Below are 9255 nucleotides of genomic sequence, written 5' to 3'. Positions count from 1 at the left end.
ATGAGGCCGTCTCCATTTCAGCAGTCAACCCAGACACAGTTGCTGCCTTCCCCACCTGCATCCCTCCTATTGCCCTGCTAACAGTAGCAGTATCAATAAAAGGCCAACAGCCAAACGCTGGATCTGCTGCCTCCAAACCTTCCCTGTCCCAAACTCATCATTCAACAACCAGTTGTAATGCTCTCTCCAGGCATCTTGAATACCCTCACTGCCCACCACTACCTTTCCTTCAACATTCTTCACACACTGATATCCCAATATTCCCTATTCATCTGACTTGCCACCTTAAGTATCATAGTCTTCTTCTGCACATTATTAAGGTTGTCAAGTAAATGTCTCTGAAACTCAGATTTTGCCCTGAAAACCTCTTATCTAGTCCTATGCTTGGCACTAAACTGTGAAACTATTTTTGAACAAGTCAGCCAAGCAGCATAATTTGTATGAAAGTATAGTTCACAAGAAATGAGCTGACAATTATCTTACCTAACTTCTTATACCAAGACATAGACTCATCACATACCGAACAAACCACATTTTCTGGCCCTCAGTCGGTCAGTTAATAACGAGCATCGGTCACAAAGCCCTTTTCACACTCGCTGCACTTAATGTGAAAACTTGAATTTCACTGCCCCCTCATCATTAGCATTTTTAGTTTTTCAATCACTGTCCAACAAAGACACTACCCACATCATGTAACACCTAACACATTTTATCTGACTGTCCAAATCTTACTCTTGTTCGCATTAAGCTCCCACACCACACAATATACTTAGTACGGAACTGCACACTCAGTTATTATATGAAATGAAGGGCAAGGGAATAAATAAATAAATGCTTCTCGACACAAGAACAGTTAACACAACAGCTTAGGCAGGCAGCAGCTGGTATGGGACGTGGGCCATGTGGGTCGGCTTAGATTAAAGAACTCTACCAGCGACCAGCAAAAGTACAACACAGGAGTTGTAAACAAATGAACCTACGTGGAAATCCACAAGCTAAATGCACCCACTTCCCACTCTGTTTCTCCCATGCAACAGAGAGATATTAACATGCTGGTGAATAATTAACAGAAAAATTAAATGTTTGTGTTATTGCCGATGGTTACTTCCCTCTGCCCGAAATTGGGACTCTGCTGTTGTTAGAGATATTTTTCTGGCTCTCTGGAATGAACCTACATCTTTAGGTGGTAAAACAGATCTGGATGATGACGATGATAACAATGTTGAATTGTAAATAACATTCAATAAAGTTTGTTTCATTTAACCTGGCCTCCCCATCACCCCTTACAGCCAGCCCAGTCCACAGGCAAAGACAGACAGAGAAAAAGGGCATAAAATGGACAAAGAAGATCTGTTTTTATGGGATAAGAGAGTAACAAGAGGACATGGGATGAAACTGAGGAAGCCAAGCTGCTTGAAGGATATCAAGAAATATAGTTTTCCTTATAGATGTATAGACCTGTGGAATAACCTGGACAAAGAGATCGTCCAGTCTAAAAACTTAAACAAGTTTAAAGCTAAATTTGACTTATTGAGAAACAGAGACGGGACTCCACGAGCGTAGCTCATTTCCTGTATATACAATTAGGTAAACGTCAAAAATAATTTGAAGGTGATATATACTAATGCTGATAGTTTCATATTGACAAGGATCGAAATTAACGATTTCTTGAGAGAACATGAACCTGATGTCATGTGCTTTGTAGAGACCTAATTAAGAGAAGACATTGATGTTCATTTGGGAGATGGTAAATACAAACTGTGGATAAAAGACAGAAAAGAAAAAAAGGGAGGAGGAGTGATGATAGCAGTGAAGAACAACATAAATGTAGATACTGTGGAAATGGGAGAAGGCAGGGCTGAAGTGATATATATGAAATTAGAAACTGGAGAGAATGTTAAGCGAGATATGGCGGTAGTGTATGTTCCCCCAAAGACGAGAGCATGGAAGGATGACGAATACCATGAGATGTTGTCAGATATGGCTAGCTATTTGCAAAAAATAATTGAGAAAAGCAATAACATAATTTTGGTGGGTGACTTTAACTGTAAAGAGGTAAACTGGGATGAATGGTACTCTGGAGGTGGCGAGGATTCGTGGGGCACTATGTTATTAAATATAATAATGAATAATGTGATAACGCAATGGGTCAAAGAAGAGACACGGTTTCAAGGTGAGGACACACAAGCAAGACTGGACTTACTGTTCACCAAAGAACCCGATGTAATAGAATCATTGAAATATCTCTGTCCTTTAGGAAAAAGTGATCATGTGGTCATTGAGTTCCAGATGTTAACAGGGAACGTCGAGCCAAGAGACGAGCTTCATAGACAGGGAAGATACAACTTTGGCAAAGCAAATTTTACAGGATTGAGAAACTTCTTTGAAAATGCGGATTGGAGAAAATTCACAGAAACAAGAGAGATACAGAGGAAGTGGGATATCTTTCTAGACCTCTATCATTTGGGAGTGGAAAAATTTGTACCAAGAGTAAGAGGGAAAGAAAGCAGGAAAAAGGAGTGGTTTAATAGAAGGTGTATGATAGCAAAAAAAAGAGAGAGTTAAGGTGTGGAACAATTGGAGAAAGAGAGGTAACAACAGAACAAACGAAGAATATAAAAGAACAAGAAATAAATACACAAGAATACGTAGAGAAAAAGAAAGGAATTTTGAAAAAGGTATAATAGACAAATGCAAGGATGAACCCAGACTGTTTTATAGATTTCTTAAAGGCAAACTGAAACAAAAGGAAGGAATCACCAAACTGAAAGTAGAAGGAGAGGTCTTTAACAATGCGGCAATGCTATCTATCTATAGCCCGACGCCCTAATCCCGCAAAGGGTGGCCGCAGACAAAACGCCTCCAAGTCACTCTGTTACCCACCATTTGACTACCCTCCCCCCAACTCACCCCCCCCCTCCCTCATATACCTCTCAACTCCATCCCACCACCTCATCCTCGGTCTACCCCTCCCTCTCCCTCCCTCCACCTCACCTACATACACCCTCTTAGTCAGTCTTTCAATCTCCATTCTCTCCACATGTCCAAACCACCTCAGTGTATTTCTCCTAATCTTCTCAACCACATCCACATCTACCCCACAACGTTCCTTCACTTCTTCATTCGTCAACCTGTCCCTCCATGTCACTCCACATGCTCCTCTCAAGTAACTCATTTCCACTGCTCTCACTCTTGACTTGTTCCCCTCTTGCAAGGTCCACGCCTCGCTTCCATACGTCAGGGTAGGGATCACAATACTATCATGCAGTGACTTCTTAACTTCCATACTCACCTCCCTATTTCTCATCACTGCTTTCAGTGTACCAACAACCTGCCTTCCCTGCTGTACCCTTTCACGTACTTCATCCCCCAAAGTTCCATCCTTACTCATCACACTACCCAAGTACTTGAATGCACTCACATTCTCCATATCCTCACCATCCAACCTCACTGCACACTCTGTGACTTCATTCCTCTCAAACACCATAATTTTACTTTTGTTTACATTAACTTTCAGCTTCCTCCTCCTACACACTGTCCCAAATTCATTCACCAAACCTTGCAACTCCCATTCATCTTCACTCAGCAATACTGTATCATCAGCAAACAGCAACACCGGAAGCTTCCAAATCTCACCCTCATTCATTAGGGCCAGCCCTACATCCACTGCCCTACCTTGCACCTCCTTTACAACCCCATCCATATATATATATTAAACAGCCATGGAGACATCACACACCCCTGTTTCAGTCCCACATTGAGATCAAAGAACTCACTCAGCTCACCATCCACTCGCACCGTAGCCCTAGCTCCCTCATACATACTCTTCACAGCACTCAACAATTTCCCCTCCACTCCATATATTCTTAATACCTTCCATATACCTTGACTATCTGTTCTGTCATAAGCTTTCTCCAAGTCCATGAAGGCAGCATACACTTTCCTTCCCTTCTCTAGATACTTCTCCACTAAACATCTTAGAACAAATATCTGATCTACACGCCCTTTTCCCTTCCTAAATCCCCCTTGTTCTTCTCCAACTAGCTCCTCTGTCATATGCCTAACCCTATCAATGAGTATTCTACCATACATTTTACCAGTCACACTAAGAAGGCAAATACCCCTATGGTTACCACATACTTCTCTCTCCCCTTTTCCTTTGTACAGAGGAACAATTATACCTGATTTCCAGTCCTCTGGAACCCTTCCCTCTTCCCAAGCCAATCTACACAACTTCCATATCCACTCCACAACAATCTCACCCCCATACCTAAGCATTTCACCACACACTCCATCAATTCCTGGGGCCTTTCCCAGCTTAATCTTCTTCATCGCTTCCACTACTTCCGCCCTACTGATCTCTTCCTCCCTCCTCTCATCTCTTCTTCTCCCAGCCATTCCCCAACCACTTATACTCACACTGCTCTCACTCTCTACATTCAACAAATCCTCAAAGTGCTCTTTCCATCTCCTCAATTTCTCTCTCTTCTCCACCAACAATCTATTATTCCTATCTTTCAGTCCCCTATTACTTCCCCTTTCACACTGCCTTACTTTCTTTACCTCCTTCCAAAACAATTTCTTACTCTCCCTCCATTTCACACTCAGATTCCTCCCAAACTCTTCATCCACTTTCTTCTTACTCTCCTTCACCAGTCTCTTAACCTCCCTTCTCCTGCTCACATATACCTCTCTCTTCTCTCTCTCATCTTCTCCCCTACCTCTACTCGCCAACCATTCACCATATGCCTTCTTCTTTTGTTCCACAGCTCGTTTCACCTCATCATTCCACCATGCTGTCCCTTGCACACCCTTGCATCTCCTCCTCACTCCACAAACTGCGTCACACTCTGCGCCTATCTCTTCCGTGAATATCTTACATACGTCTTCCACCCCTTCCATCTGCTCTAGCTCATATCTTCCCAATCTTTCTTCCACTATGCTCTTATACTCTGTCATTTTCTCACTATCTTGCAATTTCTCCACTCTTCTCACAGGAGCTGCTTCCTCCTGTCTTCCCCTTCGCCTCCTCAACCACTTTCTTTGCATCTTTACCTTGGCCATCACTAAGTGATGGTCCGAGACTCCATTCCCCCACCCTCTCCACACTCTTGCATCCAACACTTGTCTTCTCATTCGCTCATCCACACACACGTAGTCTATCATTGCCTTTCATTCAACAAGTTCACCATCCATCCTCCTCATCACTCTCCATGTATACCGGTGGATCATCTTATGACGAAAGTAGGTGTTGGCTATTGCCAACCCCTAACAAGCACAGATGTCCACCAAAGCACTACCATTCCCATCTACTTCAGCTGGCACACCCCACTGACCAACCACTCCATCCACTCGTACATTCCCAACTTTGCCATTCATGCCTCCAATCAACAGCACTCTCTCGCTCCTCTCAAACTTGTCCATACATGCTTCTACTCTCGCCCAAAACTCATCTTTCACTCTTGCCACTCGATCCTCTGTTGGAGCATACACACATACAATCGCCCATGCTTGTATACCTACTTTCATCCTCACCCATACAATCCTTGCACCCACTGTTCCATACTCTCTTATATTCTCCCTCCACTTCTTGCTTATCATCAGACATACTCCCTCTCTTGCCCTCTCATTTTCACTGACTCCCGCACATATACCTACACCATATTCCCATTCTCTCACCCTTTCACCTTTCCATTTAATTTCAGTCAGTCCACATATATCCACTTTTGCATCCTCAAGCACCTGAACAATCTCTCTCTCTTTCACTTCATCATTCACTCCTCTCACATTCCATGTTCCCACCCTCAGAATGTCCTTTGTCCGTTCCTTAGTCGTCAACGTATGGTCCGTCTGGGTCCGAGGCGCTTTGTTCGCTTTTTTTGTTAGTTCTTTTTACGGGGTGGGGCACTAACCCACTGCCAACCCTTTTAGTCACCTCGTACGACAAGCAGGGATACTGGGGGAGTATTCTTGAAACCCCCCTACCCCCAGGGGTAAGCAATGCAAGCAGAAATAATGAACAAACGTTTCCAGTCAGTTTTCACTAAAGAAAAGGAGATTGTGGAAGGGGAGGGAGTGATTAGAAATGTTCTGGTGATAAAAGATATAAAAGTGGAGGTACAGGAAGTGTATAAATTACTGGAACCTCAAGATGTAAGGAAAGCCCCAGGACCTGTTGGAATTTCTAATTGGGTACTGAAGGAATGCAGAGAACAACTGGCGGATAAAATTCACAGTTTAATCGTATGCTCACTGGAAGAGGGGAAAGTGCAACAAGAATGGAAGAGGGCAAATGTGGTACCAATTTACAAGGGAGGAAACAGGGAAGAACCCCTGAATTATAGACCTGTGTCTCTAACCAGCATGGTTGCAAAATTGTGTGAGAGAATCCTGAAAGACAGATGGATAAAATATCTGGAAGAGATTAATATTTTGGCTGAATGTCAGTTTGGATTCAGAAGTGGAAGGTCATGTGTTTCTAACTTGTTGAGCTTTTACTCAAGAGCGATTGATGTGGTACAGGAGAGAGATGGTTGGGTGGATTGTGTGTACTTAGACTTAGAGAAGGCCTTTGACAAGGTACCTCATAAGAGACTAATGTAGAAACTAGAATATATAGGAGAACTGAAGGGGAAACTTCAGGAATGGATGAGAGACTTTTTGAGAGACAGACAAATGAGGACAGTAATAAAGGATAGGATGTCTGGATGGAGGGAAGTAACAAGTGGAGTCTCTCAAGGCTCGGTGTTGGCGCCAGTAATGTTCCTGATTTACGTAAATGATATGGTAGATGGAGTGAGCAGTTATGCAAGTCTGTTTGCTGATGATGTAAAGATCTTGGGGAAGGTAGAGGTTGAGGAGGATTGTAAAATACTGCAGGAGGCTTTGGATAGGATACACAATTGGAGCAGGACGTGGGAAATGAAATTTAATGTAAAGAAATGTAAAATATTGGAAATGGGTAAAAGTACCAGGAGGCCATCACTGAATTATTTGTTGGGTAATGAATTAATCACAAAAAGGAGAGTAGAGAAAGATTTGGGAGTGCTGGTCCAAGATAGTTTGTCACCAGAAAAGCACATTAACAAGATAGTTGGAGAGACTTATAAACTCTTGACTAACATAAGAGTAGCATTTCATTATATGGATGAGGAGATGATGAAAAAATTGATAGTGGCCATGATCCGCCCCAGGTTAGAATATGCAGTGGTAGTGTGGTCCCCACACAAAAAGAATGATAAAAACAAGATTGAGAGAATACAAAGAACAGCAACCAAGATGGTCCCCAGTCTGACAGACCTGTCATACAGAGAGAGGCTGGAAAAACTGGATTTGCCTTCCTTAGGGGAAAGGAGAAAGAGAGGCGACATGATTGCAGTGTTCAAGACAATGGTGGATGTAGATAAAATTGACAAAGAAGATCTGTTTGTATGGGATAAGAGAGCAACAAGAGGACACGGAATGAAATTGAAAAAGTCAAGCTGCTTGAAGGATATCAAGAAATATAGCTTTCCTTACAGAAGTATAGACTTATGGAATAGCCTGGACAAAGAGATCGTCCAGTCTAAAAACTTAACTGAGTTTAAAGCTAAATCTGACTTATTGAGAAACAGCGACGGAAACCTACGAGCACAGTACATTCCGTGTATATCACAATTAGGTATATTAGGTAAATACTTAAATATTTGGAACGACTTAGACAAAGAGGTGGTGCATGAGAAAAACATTCATGTGTGTAAAGGTAGACTTGATAAATGTGGATATGGAGACAGGACAACACGAGCATTGCTCAATTCCTGTATACTACAAATAGGTAAATACAAATAGGTAAATACACACACACACACACACACACACATACAGGAAGCAGAGGCAGTCAAACTCCTCCCAGTAATAAAAAAAAATTATTTTACTTGCTTTGATATGGAAGAAACAGAATTTACTGATATATTAGGATGGAGAAGAATTCAGGAGGATTCGTGTACCGTGGAAGGGCTGCTGAAGAGAGTGGAAAAAGTGAAAAATGTGGCAAATGAGCTAAGGGTTGAAAATATTGAATTACAGCAAAAGTTTGAATCAAATGAGAAGAAAATGTGATTAGTTCTGGTCTTAAGACAAAAACCAGATTTTGAAAGAAAAATGTGAAACTTTAAGTGAGATGATATAAGAAAATGAAATTGTTAAGGAAACTGTCGAAGATGTCAAAGGACTGCATAAGGACTGGAAGAAAGAAAAGGAGGATGTGAAAGTGAACTTCAGGCACATACTGGAAAACCGGCTGAAGGAAAAGGTAGTAAATCTGGCAGGGGAAACAGATGACAAGAAAAAAAGTGTAGTTGTTTTGGGGGTTTACAAGGATTTAATGCCAGTCCGTCACATCAGAGAGAAGCAGAAAAAAATGGTGGCCAATAAGATAATAATGGAAGTTCAAGAGACAGACATAGCACTGGATGAAGACACTGAAGAGGTTTACAGGTTAGGAAAGTATGGATGAGGTGAAAGACCCATAAAAATCAAATTCAAGTCACAGAAGCTGCCTAAGAAGTTTTTGCAGTCATGAAAACTGGCCAAGAAAGAGGAGTTTAAGAAAATCTGGATCAGGAAAGATATGAATGAGAAAGAAAGAGCCAAAACAAGTGAATTAAACAAAAGAAAAAAAGGAAAAAAACAATGAGAACAGAGCAGGAGAAGAAGAAATTCTGCTGAAGAGTTTGGATCTACAGCTGAGGAAGTGGTACACGAATGCAGCCGGGGGAGAAGCAAGGGTGGAAAATTTCATACACATATGTTAGTGGGTTGATACCTTCACTTGAAGTGATTAACGACTGCCTGAGGGTAAACAAACAGACATTATGGGATTGGTGGAGACCAAACTGAATGACACAGATGTCACAGGAATTAGTGAAGGACACTACAATGTATGAAACAGAAGCAGACCTGGAAAGAGGGGAGGTGGAGTAATGATACAGGTGAGGAAACACATGGTTGTGGACAAGGCTGAAAAGGGTGAGGGTATGGCAGAGGTGCTGAAAATGGTGATCTAAAGTAATGGTGGAAAAAGGGACCTTGCAGTGACCTATGTTCCACCCAAGACCAAAGCATGGACTAAGGGAGAATATGAAGAAATGCTTAGTGACATCAATGAATGCTTGGAAAGATACATAAGCAGAAGTAGTGACACAGCAGTGATGGGAGATTCTAACTATAAAGACGTTGGCTGGGAAGACCGGTACACAGAAGGTGGAGTTGTGGGGA

Source organism: Coenobita brevimanus, unplaced genomic scaffold (genome assembly GCF_032717465.1).
Source record: "Coenobita brevimanus isolate Jiangsu-jjx unplaced genomic scaffold, ASM3271746v2 jjx.HiC_scaffold_3718, whole genome shotgun sequence".
Lineage (NCBI taxonomy): Eukaryota > Metazoa > Arthropoda > Malacostraca > Decapoda > Coenobitidae > Coenobita > Coenobita brevimanus.
The sequence above is the reverse complement of the archived record's forward strand: the minus strand, read 5'-3'. Positions refer to the sequence as shown.